At 34.4% G+C, this 18,247-nt stretch overlaps 1 protein-coding gene and 1 long non-coding RNA gene across 2 annotated transcripts in view; one reads left to right on the forward strand and one right to left on the reverse strand.

The window, feature by feature from the left end:
• Positions 1 to 675: 675 nt before the first annotated feature.
• Positions 676 to 12,824, reverse strand: LOC123651479. The gene is made up of 3 exons (XR_006740230.1): positions 10,720 to 12,824; positions 1,644 to 1,802; positions 676 to 864 (listed from the first exon to the last, which is right to left on the reverse strand). It is a non-coding gene; the product is annotated as an uncharacterized LOC123651479 (long non-coding RNA).
• Positions 1,884 to 18,247, forward strand: part of RBBP8 (RB binding protein 8, endonuclease) — a 78,466-nt gene continuing 62,102 nt past the window's right edge. The window contains exon 1 of the mRNA XM_045574139.1: positions 1,884 to 2,030. The gene's annotated coding sequence lies outside the window, so the exon portion shown is untranslated. The remainder of the gene's footprint in view (positions 2,031 to 18,247) is intronic.

Consider the following 18,247-nt stretch of genomic DNA (forward strand, 5'->3'; position numbering starts at 1 on the left):
AGTCTTGTTAATTTAACGTTTCATTTTAGAGCCGGTGTCAGCAAACTATGGTCCATTGGTCATATACAGCCTGTCACCTCTTTCTGTTAAGTTTTATTGGAGTACAGCCACACTCATTCACTGACTATTATTAATATTTATGTCTGTTTCAGTGCTACCATGTTAGAGTTCAGTAATTGAAAGACAATTTGGCCCACATACCTTAAAATATTTACTCCCTGATACTTGTGGAAAAATTTGCTGGGCCCTGATCTAAATAACCTTTATTACTAAGTTTTCAGGTCATAGTGTCTGCGTACTTAAAACTTTTTTATTTCTGAATCATATCAAAGACATTCTTTTTATTGTTTTCACAACCTTTTGTTACCCTGCAGATAGCAATCTTTGGTCATGCTAAGGAAGGCAAGTCTCTAAAACTCATCTCTTTTGTGAAGTCATACTCAGTCATACTTGCTCCCTTTTCTGTGCTCCTACCTCAATTATTATAATTATAGTACTTAATGTAGTTTGATTCACATAATAGTTACTAGCTGTGAATCCCCTTGGATCTAGCAAGTCCTGGCACTGAGTAGATAATTAATAAGCACTTGTTAAATGCTTTCTAAGTGTCAGTGTTCTGGACACTGGAGATACAAAAGTAAATATATTAATACATTTTTATTAATATGTATCCTATTTAATTAAGTACAAAGAAAATAGAAAAGAAACTGAGCATGGAGTCTGGGCCTATGGTCTCTGTCACAGTTGCAGCATAATCACCATAAGTGCTTGGGTAACATCCAGACTCAAAATCCCTGGAGGTGAGGCCAGTAATTTGTGTTCTTAATCAGCACTTGATAGGTAAGCAGAAAAGTTTGAGAATAACTACAATAGTAGATAGAAAAGAATGTTTCTAAATGTTCAAGTGTTATGAGAGAGTAAGGACAAATCTCACATGATCTCCCTTACTATAAACCAATTCTGTCAAAATGTGATCCTGTGTTATTCACTTCTTCCTTCCAAAAGATTACTAGACATGCTTTACTGGGCACCTGAACATTCCTCCCACCTCTTACTAAACTAGTCTTTTTCACCCCTGTAACCTTATACTTAACACAGTTTCTGGCACCTCGAATCAGTACTTTATATTCAACTGTTGAATATTCAAAGTAAAACCTCTCCAAGTTGCCCTCGTATGTAGAAATAGTTTTTCAAACTGAAATGGTATGAGGATTGTTTAAGCACAAGGAAGATAACACACCCAGACAAATGTTTAGTCAACCTCCACCTCGTTCCCCTCCCTCTAAAAAACGTTCCTTTTACCTCTTGTGGGAATATCAACCTCCCGTCAAGGCTCAACTAGACTGAACAGAGCCAAGTAGACCAGTGGAAAAGGTCAGGCATCATGGCTTCTTCATTCTTGTAGATAATCTCTTTCTAGAGGCTTTCGTCTGCAGAGAGCCTGCAGTAGGTTTTTAAAAGGGATTACCTACCTCTGAGGCTGATAGATACTCAAGTATCTACAATGAGAGGTTTATAACAATGGACTCTTGCTATACCTGACACAGATCTACTCCTCCCACTAGAACTCGGAATTATTTTGCTGGAGGCTACAACATTCTGAGCAGTTTGTTGGAAGTTGACGGCAGGTGGGGATAACTCACCCGGTACAAGCTTAGCAGAGCTGAGCCGCTGCAGCTTGTTGGGCGAGCCTTTGATGCAGACTGGTTGGACGGGTTCTGGATCTACAGAAGAACCGGTTTGACGGGCCTGTTATGCCAACATATTCTGGTTTGATTCCATGTTCCACAGGCTGTAGAAACCTGCCCAGCCAGTTAAATGAAAGACATATTAGGTTATCCATTGCACATTGTATATAGCTTAGATGCAGCAGACCTCTTCCACACAGCAGGACTGTCTAGCAAACTCTAGCATGGTCCAGAGAGGTAGTTTCCACCGGTTTACTGTGTAAGTTCATAGCTTCAGGGAAAATCAACAGTGAAGCATCTGCTTTTGACCAAGAGCAAAGGTTTTTCCAAATAAACTGAAGGGTAAGTTAATAAATTGCTTTTCTATTTCTCAATTTTTTCTGCAATTTTGGAAGCTTAAATTAAATGATGTTTCAGAAAACATCTATTTTTTAACATAATACCTGCCTTATACCTTTTATGAAGTTAGATATGGTTTTATAACACTTGCATATATGTTCACTGACTTATTTGGGTAAAGGTTATTGGATATATTAATATAATGCACTTTTGCTATACTTTTTTTGTAAGTTGGGCATGGTTATAGCCATTTTAAAAACTGAGTTGAATAACTTTGCTAAATATATTTCATCTATTAGTAATTAATCTTAAGCCAACTACTTCTTTGAAAATTATGTTTTATGGGCTATTGCTATACACTAACAATTTTAAGTGGTAAATCTAATTATGGATGAAATAATAATTGCTTTTTTAAGGTGGAAGAAATGGTAGTGTCCTCTTGGTGATTGTAAGTACATTGAGAGGAACAATTCACAACAAGAATTGGGAATTGTAAAAAAACAAAGATGTGGAATCTGGTAACTGATTAACCATTGGAGCTCAAAGCACTCACTGAGGTGACTAGAAAGGAATGAAGACAAGTTTTTGTCATGCCTATTATATCTGAAAATATTCTGGGATTAAAAAAAATTGAATCTTTCTTTTCTCTATATTTTAAATTAATTTTTTTACATCTTTCATGGATCCAATTAATTTATTTTAGTAGTATGTCTCATTTAAAACACATAAAGCTTACCAACCCCTTTAGATTTATTTCTGCATACCAAACAACCTCATTAATATTAGATCAAATTCAATGTATAAATCTTCTGGCATTCAATTTAACATAACAGTTAACATATGAGTTTATCTGGAAATTAAAGTATCTTTTTAACAGATTTACAATGAATAGTCTCCTGTCAAGAGCTTTTGTAGACCATCTTAATATGACTTTGCCTTGAATTCAGCAAGACATGTATTCTTTTCATTGTCCCTAGAATCCTCACTTAGTTTCTATGTTCAAACTCATAGGCTATTAGAGTTTCTTTAGGATGTTAATACATAATTTTTGAGGATAAATATTCAGATGAGATTTCATTTGCAAGGAAATCCTTTGGATGCTTTTTAATCCTATTCTCCAAGTCAATTCTGCATAAAACTTCTGATAATTCAGTTAGACTCCTAAAAAGCCATGTAATGTTGAATCTCCAAAGGGAATGTGCTGATTCAGCAAACTAAAACAAACCAAAAAAAAGTCTTTCTAGCATAAACTGTATTCTGACAATTTGGGAAGAATAGAATAAAAAATTTTCGTTGGTTGAATTTTTCTCTTTTCAATTAGTTTTCAGGCAAGATATGGGTATATATCAATAGAATATACTTTTAGTATTTCTAGTGAATCTATTACATATAGTATATACATTTTTTGAAACCATATAGTGTTTAAATACAGGGCTTACTGTTTGAAAATAAACTTAATTTAGGATTACAATTTATTATTTTTTATGTTTATGGTTTTGAGGAAAGCTACTTAGGAACTAGATATATCTTTTCATATCAAATCTAGGGGTAATATTTAAAGCCCAACTCTACATTTTGGAGAGGGATTCTATAGTTTTCATTTAATAGTATTTTCAGTTTTAAATATATGAAAGTCCTATTAAATAACTTTTATATATTTTCCATAAATTGATTCCTTTAAAACATTGATACATTGTGATGTTTTGATTAAAATTAAGACTACATATAGTTATCAATCAAATTAAGAGTCTATGTTTTTGTACGTGTGTATTTGTGTTTTATACAGCCCTTCATTATGTCAGGTCCCAAGTCAAATAGTGTTCTACTCATTTAAAAATCTTTTCACTCTTAAGTCTACTTGGGAATGCATTCCTTTGTCTTTATCCTGGCCACACAGTTTCATACAATGACTCTTTTTGTCAACAATGCTAAGTTTCTTAACCTCTTTGCTTCCTCAGTACCTTCCTGTGTTTCCTATCAAAAACACTTAGAATCATAGCATTTTTGAGCTAGAAGGACTAGATAACTAATGAATCCAACACCTCATTATTTGAGTTGAATGAAAGCCTCAAAATATGCTAAATTACTACATACAAGCTAAAGGTAGATCTGGAACCAGAGCATCTGTTTCCTCAACACCAGCCCAGACTAATAATTTTTTCACTACTCTACATTGATTCTTCTGAATGCTACATGCAATCAATGTTTTCTAAAGAATTTATAAGAAAATTAAATTGTGTTATAGAGTTACATTAATGAGTCTTTGCTGAACTAAAAAAATTATTTGCTTTTCTATTTTAATCTATATTATTACACCAAACTTTTTTGGTATTGTGGCTGAATTTATTGGAGTTGCCATTGATAATGAAGGTGACTACCATTTCAAACCCTAATATCTTAATGCCATCATAAATTTTTATATCAAATTGATAAGAGTGCTTCATATTCCCTCATATTTGTGGGTCCTATTGTCCTTTTCTGACTTAATATTGCTTTAACTATCTCAACTTTTATTTTCTTAGAATAGATGTATGTATGTATTTTTGTATTGTTTTAGTCCCTCTTACATGGATATAGTTTTGGATTTAAAAAGGAAAAAAAAAGCCATCTAAAGTTTGGTTAGAAGTTCAATAAGATTATGAAGACCAGAATATCTGGAGTCAAAACCCCTGTTAGAAATTATAGAACTTGCTATTTAAGGAGTATGCTCTTACTATAGTGCTTTACACACAAGTGCTCAAAAATGCTTTAAATGTTTTTAACTTGAGGAATTCCAAGGAAATTGGATTACAGAAGGCTTGAGAACCAGAGGTTCAAAAATGTCAACTGACTCCTAGAACTAAATGTTAATTCTCCTAACTTCCTTATCTTTTCACAGGGAAAATCCTACCTGAGGAATGCTTCTAAATTTGTTAAATTTAGTTCAGTCCAAGTGATTCTAGAAAATAATCACTTCCATTTGTTTCTTACCCTTACAGGAAAGAAAAAGGATAGTATGTTGAAAAACTTACAGGGTTTTTAGCCAAACTGAAATGGGTTTGAATACTGACTCTGCTACAATCTAGTTTACCCAAAGCAATTATTGAACCCTTTTGAGTTCTCTTTTCTCCATCTATAAGTTATAGAAATGACTACCATTCTCTAAGAGTTGCTGGAAGAATTACATGATTTTCTATATAAAACACTCAGTGCAGTTCCTAGAGCATAGTAAGTGCAGCAAATGTCAATATCCTTTCCATCCTATTAATAGAATTTATAATAAATTTCAACAAATAGCTTGAGTAAGAGTAGTCAATGCTTAACTTAGAATATACATCTTATTTTTATTATATAAAAATTAAATCAGCAATCTTGGAAAGCATTAAGATTTAATATTAAAAAATATTTAACTTTATTAAATTAAAAAATTAGAAACCCATGTAAGTAAATCCAATTAAAGATTCAAGAAGTCATTGTTAAATATATTTTGAGAGCAATATATAAAGGTAATGAAAATGTTTAAATAATTTTTTAAATTCAAATCTCTGTTAAATTCAATCCTCTCTATACCAAAGAAAGGGACTTTCACATAGACTAAATTTCACCTTACATGTGCTTAGTATCTGAGTTTTTCAAAGGTATTTAATATCTATTATCTTATAAGACATCAAATTAGATGTCCCAGGATTTCTATTGGTCTAAGGATTGTGCTCTTTCTACTATCAATTGAATTATTTCTTCAGGGCTCTAGAATACGCTTTTTTCTTCCAAAGATTATCTTCCAAGTTTACTTTATTGTAGGTCAGTATTAAACCATATTGCAGTTTCTTGACAGTAAATGATAGGGAGAATGGGTTCAAAATGTTTTGGGTGTAATAAGTAAGACAGAGTACGATTTAACATTTTCTAAAAATAATATTAAATTAGCCTCAGTCTCATTGTTTAGGAAATGGAGTTAATGAGCAAAGTTCATATGCAAGATATTTATGAAATGAATGTCATTAATCAGAAAGAAGTTCAGGAGAGTGAGGCAAAACGTTCTAAAACGTAAGAGCAGGAACTGACTTGATATTAGAACTAACAAATAGATTCACTTATAACACAAACTGCTCTTACTGAGCTCTCGCAGTCAACTTTAATTTCCTAAAAGATGCTTAATTGCTATACAAATAAGCTTTGTACTAATAACATAATTTGAATTTATATCCATGGTAAATGAATTGTTTTTCCTCTTAAATTGAAAAGCTTGTATGTAGGTGGTATACCTAAAAACAAATTACTACTTACCAATTAAGCCTACTAATTATACATTCTTTTTTTTTTTTAAGAAAAGCAAGCAAGAATTTATTAACTATAGCAAAAACACACTTAGACAGGGAAACTATAAAGAGATAGAAGGAGCAACAGGAGAGCCTAGGCTGGGCTGTTTGGGCTCATTGGGAAGTCAGAGAAAAGGAGGCCTTGGTGACAGGTTCAGGGGGTTAGCCCCCTAAGACCAACTACTGCTGCCTATTGCTCCCCTGGTTGCAATGTCTTGGAGTTTAGTAAATACATGCCTGTAGGGGAAGACAAGGGAGAAGGGAATGGCACAGGCATGCTACTAATTATACATTCTTATTAAAACTATTGTATTATATAATAAGCAATTTAATCTTATGTGACTATTCATTAAATTAGTATTTAGCCTGCATTTATTTTCACAGATTTAGAATATTACTATAAACAACTGAAAAGAGGGCAAGGAATAACAAATTTCAAAGATAGTTTTTAAATGTTTCTATATAAATGTTTCTATATATAAAAGTAACTATGAAACTATTATCTTAGAAGTTATTGACAAAGTAAAGCTAAAACTTGCATGGCAAATTTTTAGTTTCAAAGTTCCATTTTAAGTCTATTTCCTTGAAAGTTCTTGGCCTATAATTTCTACAATGATTTGCATTAGGAGTGAGAAAACCTTCCAACAGAAAAACATTTTAAATCTAATGAATCTCTGAAAGAATCTTGAAACATTGAGAAATATAAGATCAATAACTTTACTCATTCACTTTTCTGAAAATACTAATATTGTAATCAAATTTCAATGATATAATAAGAACTGAATAGTAAATACCATCTATATACCCTGTTTCCCCAAAAATAGGACAGTGTCTTATATTAATTTTTCTACCAAAGTTGCGCTAGGTCTTATTTTCAGAGGATGTCTTATCTTTCCATGCGCTAGATCTTATTTTCGGAGGATGTCTTATTTTCATGGTAGCATTTTAGTGATCTGTTAAATTATGCAAATCTACTGAAGAGTGGAATGACCAATGGAACAACCAGTAGTTATGATGTGCACTGACCACCAGGGGAAAGATGGTCAATGCAGGAGCTGCCCCCCACCCACAGGCCCAAGGCCAACTAAGGTGAATGCCACCACCACCAGTCTCCCCACAGATCAGCCCTGATTGCCAGCCAGGCCTAAGGACCCTATCTGTGCATGAATTTCTTGCACTGGGCCTCTAGTATCAAATAAAATTTCTACAAAGAACACAATGACTCAAATTAAAATTGGGTTATCATTTTAATATGATTTTTCAGCTCGATTTATTAGAACATATGATTAACAGTACTAATTCAATCTCTGTGAAGTCAATTTTAATTTACTTCATAGTCATAGATTACACCCAGCAGTATTACTTCTATAATAGTGTAACAGTGTTTCTCAAAGTGTAGTTTCTGGACCATCTGACTCACCTGGGAGATGCCTATTAAAAAGACAGATTGCTAAATGCCATCTAAACATATCACATTAGAATCTCTGGTGGGTAGATCCTATGAGTCTGCATATTTACATTACATTCTAGATTATGCTGATATCCACTAAAGTTTGAGAAGTAACAAGAAAAGATTCTCTTGCCTATAAGAAACTGAGCAATAGTGTATAAGTTCTTTGAAATCCAACCATTATCACTTTCAGAAAAATAGCCTAAAAGGCACATGTTCAACCAATTTGGGGGTCAGCATTAACATTTTAACAAAGTAGTACATAGAATTAATCTAACTCCCATCCATGCATACAAACTTTCAAAAGTTAAATTTTCCCCCTAGCCAGTTTTCTCGGTGGTGATAACATTAGCCCACTGAAGGGTCAAGGGTTCAATTCTGGTCAAGGGCCATCACTCCTGTTGCAGGCTCCACCTCCAGCCCAGGTCAGGGTACATGTGGGAGGCAAACAAACGATGTGTCTCTCTCATATCAATGTTTCTCTCTTCCTATCTCTCCCCTTCCCTTCCATTGTCTCTATGGAAAGAAATCAATAGAAAAAATATCCTTGGGTGAGTATTAATAAAAAAGAAAACAATTAAAATTTCCATTAACAACTTAAAAATACAAAAATGGAAATCTCATATTTAACCATGATCTCTTAGTTTGGGTTCTCTCTAGAAAGTAGAGCCTAAATCCTCTAGATTATGTGCAAGTTCTTTATTGGGAAGTCATCCCAGGGAACAGTTAGTTGTGTGCTTTAATTAAGGAACAGAAGTGGGGGATTAACAGAAAGAAATGGGGAGGGAGGAAGGCCAATACAAGAGTGCATTGTGGAGTTCATCCCCTTCTATGGGCAAATTGGTACCTTCTTAGGAGCCATGAAGCTAAAGACATGCAAGAGGAGCATTTATCCACCAGTTTTACTTCTATCAGTTAAATGATGCCTCATGTGTTATTAATTTCCTCACACTTTCAAGTTCTGCTTCTATTTCCAAAGGTGTCATAGAAGCCCCCAGAACAGAAAGTCCAGGTGAGGGGCTGTCAGGTTTCATGTGCTTGAATCTGGTTATAACTGCAATGATTGGAGTGAGCAGGTCCAAAAGTGTCTAATACATCATTATTACAGCAAAGACATGGTCAAAACACTCTTTCCTTAGTTTACTAATATAATTTTAATATACTATATAACTAAAATGGACTTTCTGAGAAATGAATACTTCAATTTCTAATGGAAAGTGAGGAACTCTAGCCTATTTTTGTCTGATGTATTTGATCCATTCCCACAAAACCTGAGATGCACTGAAACGTGATCTTCTGTGAGAAAGGTATTTTCTAATAAATTACACTTCATTTCCTGAATTTGGTTGCCAATTTTAAAAGGGCCAAACAGCAGCAAATGAACAATTAGTAAGTATTCTGAAAATACTTTGTGTCCAGTATTGATCTAAAGACTTTATTGTTTAAGTTTACATTGGTAAAATTTTAGTAAAAATAGATTGACTACATTGGACCCTTAAGTAACACTTCCTATTACAGTAAAACACAGAATTTTGAATAGAACAAGTTTGTCTTGGACTGTGTCCAAGAGGGTCTGGTTACAAGAAATAATTCATTATAACTATAATGTGATCCTGGAACATGGCTCTGAAGAATACATTAGGCGAAGGCTCTGATCAAATAGATTAAAAATAGGAAATTAAACAGTTAGTTGTGTGCTTTAATTAAATAAATATCATATTAGTTTGCATGATGATAGAAATAGTTTAGCTAAGTAAGAAATAGGTATAAATAAAAAAGAAGTCTATCTCTTCATTTAACTTGAACTGTTAAAATAATTCATATTTGAGTTTTTTAAAATAACCCTCCTTTTTAAAACATAATATATTTTTATTGATTTTAGAAAGAAAGGGAGAAGGAGAGATAGAAATAACAATGATAAGAGATAATCATTGATTAGCTGCTTCCTATACACCCCACACTGGGGATTGAGCCAGCAACCTGGGTATGTTCCCCGACCAGTTGCACTGTGACCTTCTGGTTCATAGGTTGAAGTTCAACCACCAAGCCACATGACCTAACCCTCTTTCTTAGAAGATACGTGATCTTCTGTGAGAAAGCTAATGAATTGATAAGGATGAAATAGAGAAATTGGACTGAAGACAGCCTATAAATAAGAAAAAATGGGGATACACACTGCTTAACAAAGTTCAATAATAACAAATACTATTGTCAAAAGAAAGAATCAAATATAATCAGGTACTTACTAAATTAGCTCAGATGGTAATCAACTTGATTCCAACACTTCCTTTCTTAGACTGGAAGCTGAGTTTATTATAAATCTCTGTTACATAAATTATTTCTTACAAACACCAATTTCTGAAATAAATTGATTTTTCCTCCCTATGCAATTTTGCAGTTGGGCTAGATAATTTTTAAAGTCCCTTAGAATAAAATAAAATTGAAATAACAATAAAATAATACTACCTGATTTATTTAAACTTAATTATGTGAATCTAATAAGATATGCAAAAGCATTTAACAAATTGTAATTTAACCCCTATATTATAAATGTCTCACAATTTACATAGCAATTCAATATTCACTAACTATAATTTTGTAACTAGCAATTGGCAAGATCTCTATGATTGGCTGTAGCTCTTAAAACTATGTATGATAAACAAGAGTTTCTTATACTGTTTGGATATATACATATAATTATTTAGTCCTATCAACCAATAATCCAGTGAAATACCCAATATATATATATATATATATATATATATATATATATATATATATATATTAGTCTCTTCATATCACTTATAAACAACTGAGGCACAGATAAGTTAAATTACTTGCTCAATAAGATTACAATCAAACTTAGAATTCATCAAACCAATTAAGTGGAGCTTCTGCTGATTTTCCAATAGCAACCTATACAAATGCATTACTATTTATTTACAATTTTCAGAATTCACAGTGATGCTCCAGAGCAGAACCTTTGAGCATGACTTCTGCTCCCAATAGGTAAGGTTCTTCTTCCACCACTCTGCTTGCTCGATAGGCATGCTGCTTCAAACTTCTGTGAAGTCTTACAACTACTCTTTGGACACAGAAACCATGAATATTCTCATTTTTCAATTGGGAAAATAAGACTTGTCTAGGAAAATGCAGTAATCAGAGATAGGGACAGAGCTTAAACCCTGGTCCTATCTCCCAGCTCAGGATTTACCAAGTACCATACACTGGAAATGTGGTTATATGCCATCATTGATTGTAGAATACACAATTGTCACAATTTTTTGGAGCACTTCCTGCTCTGGTCCCTTCTGATATTACAACATAATTCAAGGCCCTTTAATCTACTTAGTTTTAAACTTACTTTATAGAAGAATCCACAGCTTGGGATTCTCTAGATTTGAGAAAGGCTAATATGAACATGTTTGCCAATTCCAGTAGAAGTCAATTTATATTCATCTCTCAAATGTCTACACCTATTATAAGGCAAATAAAAAGTGACTTGTGCCATAATTACTATGAAATACATTATTAATGCAAAAAACCTAAAAAGTGAACTGAAATTAATCCGTACAATAGGTGCTTCACTCCAACCCTGCCTGAGTCCTTTTAGTAACCTCATAAATTCAAAGCTTTCTGAAGTAAATAGAAAAAAGTACCAGAACTGCCTGTAGGTAATAGGAACTTTTAATCAAAATTCAGAAATTTTATTTGGTTATTTTCTCAAAAATATTTTCTAAATTAAAAAATTTTAAAGCACAGGATAAGTTTTAAATAAATTTAATACTCAAAACTAGTAGGGTATGCTGCAGAGAGCATAGATATAGGATTTATAGCCAGAAGATTGGGTCTGAAGTCTTGAATGATCTTATCTACTAGTTTGTACATATAATCAAACCACCTAATTTCTCAGCTTCTCTAGAAAGATGAAAACTGGTCCTGCTCTAATTTTATGACAGTTATATTTAGCTTCAAAAGAGGAGATATATAGGAAAAGCACTTTGTTTTTTACCATCACTAATTGTTCCTGCATCCATTTCCTGTCAGTACTAAACAAACCACTTCTAAACTCAGGAATTCCAGAGTACTATCAACAAATCAAATAATATTATTGCTTATATTATCTGTACCATAATGTTATTTTTTAAAAGTTTAGATAGGTCTGTACATAGTTGAGAAGGAAATTCTCCTGACTACAAAAGGTCATTTTAAAAATGACCTTCTTCTATTAGTTTATACTTCAAATTCCTTAAAGCTTCTGATCATATGATTTATAACCCAAATCAGAACATTTTTTAGAGTAAACAGGAGCCTTATTAATAATTAGCCAGAACAACAGATATTAACCAGAACTGTTGATGGTAAGCCAAAGCATATGGTCACTTTACATAAGAAGCAGGCTAGATTTGAAAAGATGAAATCTGTTTATTTCTGTTTTAACATCCACAAAAACATAGTTTGTAGAAACAACAGTTTAAAAAGTAACCTACAAATACAAATTGTCACCAAGGGTGTGAAGTAAATTAAAGCATAATTTAATTTCACTATATATTTCTAATACTTCTGATTATAACTTAAGTAAAATTGAAAAGTATTGACTGAAATATAAATATTTGAAATATTTGCAAATAAATTTCCTGACAGAAGCAAGGGGAAAAAAAGTATTGGCTGAAACCGAAGGTCTCCTCTAATAATTTTGGATGTAAAACATTTTTGGAAATATAATTATCAATGCTGCCTTAACCTTAGACTAATATTGGATTAAGAAAAGCACAAATCCAATATTTAAACAAAGTCTATTTTTCTCAAGTGTAGTTAGAATAGGGAAAAACTGGAGTGGGGGGCAGGAAGGGGAGGCATAAGTACATTAAAAATCACAACTATTTTTCAGCAGTGAAGAAATTTATCAATTCACAGAGGGAAAATTGCCATTTAAGATGTGAATCATTATTTTCTTATAAATGGACAATGTAATGAATTTTAAGCATGTTTGCTCTTATGAATCTAGCAGGGAATGCTTTAATTAATAGACTCCTAACCTGTTCCTAGAGTTAATAACACACACACACACACACACACACACACACACACACACTAGAGGCACAGTGCACAAAATTCGTGCACTCAGGGCTGGGGGGGCGGGTGACCTTCAGCCTGCCCTGTGCCCCCTCGCAGTCCGGGAGCCCTTGGGGGATATCAAACTGCCATGGAGGTGGGAGAGGCTCCCACCCCGTGACTGCACTCAACAGCCGTGAGCTGGGCTTCTAGCTGAGTGGCGCTCCCCCTGTGGGAGTGCAATGACCTCTAGGGGCAGCTCCTATGTTGAGTGTGCATCATAACAACTGGTCGTTCTGCCTTTCAGTCAATTTGCATATTAGCTTTATATTATATAGGGTATTTTTTACATTATTGTAAATAAATACTATTCCCACAGCTTCCATCATGGTAGCACTATACATATGTACATAAGACAATGCAGTATAATACTGTACTATCTAGTAAGATAAAAGGTAAAGATTAGTTTTTTATGATTCCCAAAATATAATCCATTTTTTTACTCTATAGTCTAATGATAACTCTTACATTCTTTTATCACATCTATAGCAGTTAAGCTCTGAGGTTCTTATAAATGCTGGTGTCCAACAGCAATGTTAAGTATTAATGCCAATCCCATAAATGCCAGTGTTAACTACCTAACAAAAGTCCTGGGCTTCATAAACCTACATGCATAGGTATAAAATACAGCCCAACCAGCCAATGTACTACAAAAGATGTCCCTTTCCATAGATAATAAATTACTTTGTGATGACATCATTAACATTATCCGTCAGCTCACCATCATTTAGAGCTAGGCAAGTAGGCAATTTTATAGTATACTGTACTATCTTCACCAAATGTAAAAAGACTAGAGGCCCGATGCACAAAATTTGTGCAAGGGGCTCAGCCCTCACGGCTGTGGAAGCTTGCCTTGGCCCTCACAGTCCCAGCTTTGTCCAGAAGGACATTGTTCGGCTGTGCTATCTAATTAGCATATTACACTTTTATTATTATAAATAGTTCCTAAATAGGCAAAGTATATATCTAGTAAAATTTTACCCATTACTGTCTAATTAGCATGTTATGCTTTTATTATTATAGATAGTTTCTAAGTGGGCAAAGTATATATCTAGTAAAATTTTGCCCATTACTGATGAGAAATGAAATAGCTAATCCTATATAATAAAGATGGGGTATGCTAATTGATCCTTATACTGTCACAAAGATGGCAGCGCCCACAGCCAATAAGGAGGAAATATGTAATTGACTGCCCTGCCCTCAAAGATGGCAGCACCCACAGCCACAAGATGGCAGTGCCCTGTCCCCTCAGCCCCAACGGGGTGGCAGACATGCAGCCACTCCACATGCCTGCCTCCAGAGTCCCCCAGTCTCCTTATCCCCCAACCCCCCAGGGCCGACCCAAGGTGCAGGCAAGCCTTGGATAGTGGCTACCCAGCCGCCCAGGGCCGCCCGAGGCTCAGGTAACCAAGGCCGGCCAAGGCTTACATTGCCAGCAGTGGCAGCAGCAGAGGTGTGATCGCCTTCCCCTGATCACCAGGTTGCCTCCAACCCAGAGGGCTATGGGACTGTGAGAGGGGGTAGGTTGGGCTGAGGGACCACCCCCCTCCAGTGCATGAATTTTCATGCACTGGGCCTCTAGTTGAATTATATTTAGAAACACAAACATAAACTACTTTAATAGTTTATAAAAAGGAAATGAAGTATGAATATGTAGTGAAAATCAAAATAAATAAAGGTTCTTTATCTAAGTTGGAAGTATCCTCACAGATTCCATGAGGATAATTTTTCTGATTGAAAAGCCACGTATAATCTTTAATGTGTTCTATGGCACTTTAATGACTGCCTAAGACTGTCAAAATAAAAAGTGTGATACTGATACCCTCCATGAATGTTAAATATATCTTTTAAAACAATTATAAAACTGCTAAACATAACTGGATCTTGGCACATCAACTCAAATCTCAAAGTATTTTGGCACTTGGGGCAAGATCACTAATTGGTGTATATGCCTACCCCCAAACAACACTTAGTAATTACTGTAAACAACTTTTAAAAATTAAACCAAGTGTTCTAGTTGAAAAAAATGTTGACAGTTAACATAATTTTCTTTTATCTTAAAGTCTTATTTTTCAAACAGCCTTTTGTCTTATTCTTAAAATAGTTCTTTTGTCTTAAAACAGCTCATCCGTGATTCATTTTAAAGGTGCTGAACACTTTATGTAAATATTCATAATGGGTTTAGTCACTTTAAATTTTTTGGCCCTCAGTGCTGGGAGAGGAGGAGAATGGGATGATGTAAGGAGTGGGAAAGAGATGGGAAATACCCAGCACAAATAAGCAGCTCTATTCTGGTTTTTTAGATATCTAAAGAACCTCACTTGTTCATTATATATATACTTGATTTGTGTGGTCCAATAGAGTAGTCACTAGCCACATGTGACTTTGAGCCTTTGAAATGCAGCCAACCAAACTGAGATGTGCTATAAAGATTATATACACATCATATTTTTAAGAATCAGTTTGAATAAAAATAATGTAGAAAGTCTCAATAAATGTTTGTATTTATTACATATTGAAAAAAATATTTTAGATTTTTTAATTTATTGATTGATTTGAGAAAGAAACATCAATTTGTCATTCCACTTATTTATGCATTCATTGGTTGATTCTTGTATGTGCCCTGACCAAAGATCAAACTGGCAACCTTGGAATATGGAAACAATGCTCTAATCAACTGAGTTACCTGGCCAGGGCTATTTTAGATAAACTTAATTACATAAAATATATATATATATATATATATATATATAGTTAATTTCATTTATTTCTTTTTACTTTTTTATTTTATTTTTTATATATACTTATTTTTATTTCAGAGAGGAAGAAAGAGGGAGAGATGGAAACATCAATGATGAGAGAGAATCATTGATCAGCTGCTTCCTGCACGCCCCCCCATCAGGAATTGACCCCAAAACCTGGGCATGTCCCCTGACTGAAATAGAACTGGGAACTTTTGGTCCTATAGGTCAATGCTCAATCACTGAGCCAGATCAGCTGGGCTCTTTTTGCTTTTTTAAATGTGGTTACTAGAAACTTTTTTATATAGGGTGCCCCCAAAAATGTATGTGCACACTTTGAATAATTATAAAGACAGTGTTTATTAAAATACATTTCACCAGGCAATTTTTAAACGAGCATCTTAAATCTCCAATGGATTTTAGGTATGCTGGGACAGTAAAATCCCAGCCCTCAAGATGGCAGCATTGGGCCTAGAATGGCTGGAGTCCCAACTTCTGTTGCCCCTGAATGGAAGCAGTCTTTTTATCACGATATAATACAAGTATTCATTTTCTAAGTACTGAAAAAGTTTGGGAAGCATTGTTCTAATCCATTAAAAAAAAAAAAAAAAAAAGAAAGAAAAGAAACCCAATATTACACAAGGTTCAAAAATAACTGTTTCTCTGTTAAATAAGTTTTAAGTTTTCTCACTTCTTCAGAACTTCATAATTTTTCTACCAGGTAGGGAGAATAAAGCTCCTTGTTGGTAACAAATATCTAGGTGTATGATCATCATTTCCACTGTTAAATTAATCTTAATATAATTTCATAAGGAGAAGCTAAGAATTGTGAATGGGTTCAAAGACTTTCATCAAAACATGAGAAACAGGAAGCCCTCAAGTAATGTCCAATTCATTTACCCACAGAGTACCTCCTTTATGGCAGGCAATTAGGTAGTTTCTGAAAATAAAAAGGTTGTGACATCAATCTAGCAAGTTTGGCTCAATGATACGGCGTTGGCCCATGGACTGAAGGGGCATGTAGCTCAGTTGCAGGCTCGATTCCCACGCTGGGTTGTGGCAGGGGGCCAATTGATGTATTTCTCTCACATTGATGTTTCCCTATCCCTCCCTCGTCCTTCCACTCTCTCAGAAAATCAATGGAGAAAATATCCTCAGGTGAGGATTAACAAAAATAAAAAGGTTTTGGCCTCAAGAAATTTACAATCTGCTTGGTGCCCTGAGGCAGGTGTGGCTCAATGGTTGAGCATCAACCCATGAACCAAGAAGTCACCAGTTCAATTCCAGATCATGGCATATGCCCTGGTTGCAGGCTCGATCTCCAGTAGGGGGAGAGCAAGAGGCATCCTATCGATGATTTTTCTCTCTCATCAATGTTTTTCTCTGTCCCTCTCCCTTCCTCTAGCTCTAAAAATCAACGGATTAATTAAATAATTTTAAGTATAATAAATATAAGATGGGAAGGTACATAGTGCTATAAGAGTATCTAATATAAGAGACTGTTAAAGCAAGGTAAAAAACTTAGTAATCATTAAGTATAGGGTGGAGGTAGGTTTGTTTCAGAATTCCAGACAGAGGCAACAGCATGCAAAGCCCTAGGATTAACAGGCCAATGAGGCCAGAGGGCAGAAAATGTTTGGAAATGAACCTGGGGAAACAATCGAGGCAGTTTATTAATAAAAGGGCTTTCTTCAGAATAACAGTAAGCCACTGAAGGGGTTTAGGCAGCATAGTGCAATTAGCAAACTTATTTTTCAAGATTATAGTATCTATAGGGTAGAGGGATGTTCTCAAAGTAGGCAAAACTTAAGTGGGAGAAGATACTAGATTTTAATTTTTTTCTCATCCTTTAAAAATGTCTTTAAAACATGTGTTATAATAGCCATCATGTATTAACTCAGATGAATTAATAAGGCTAGTTTTTACTGAATACATACTACCTATCTGAGCACTCTACCAAGCAGTTTATATAGTTAACTCATTTACTCTTCATAGCTCTGTGAGGTTGGTACTATTATCCTCATTTCACAGATAAGAAAAATGAGACAGTTTAAGAAACCAGTCCAAGGTCACATAGGAAGTATTAGAGCAGGACTCAAAGCCATGATGCCTGAATCATTAGACTATATGCCATTTTTCAGCAATACGTGTATACAATTTTAAAATATGCATAAATTGATAATAGATGCTTAAAACTTTTCTTGCACACCAGTGAAGAAAAAAATGTTTAGATGGGGTTGTTGTTTGGGTGGATTATGAACAGCAGACTAGGTAAGAGATAATAGTATCCTGAAATATGGGGGTAGTAATTAAGAGAAGGGGATGGATGCGGGAGATAATTGGTGAGTAAAATTGACAGGACTTGGTGATAGATTGGGGATGGGGGTTAAGGGAGAAGGAGCCGAGGATGATTCTTTTTATATATTTTATTATTATTATTATTATTATTATTATTGATTTTTTACAGAGAAGAAAAGAGAGAGTGATAGAGAGTTAGAAACATCGATGAGAGACATCGATTAGCTGCCTCTTGCACACCCCCTATTGGGGATGTGCCCGCAACCAAGGTACATGCCCTTGACCGGAATCGAACCTGGGTCCCTTGAGTCTGGAGGC

Source organism: Pipistrellus kuhlii, unplaced genomic scaffold (assembly GCF_014108245.1).
Source record: "Pipistrellus kuhlii isolate mPipKuh1 unplaced genomic scaffold, mPipKuh1.p scaffold_m20_p_6, whole genome shotgun sequence".
NCBI classification, from domain to species: domain Eukaryota; kingdom Metazoa; phylum Chordata; class Mammalia; order Chiroptera; family Vespertilionidae; genus Pipistrellus; species Pipistrellus kuhlii.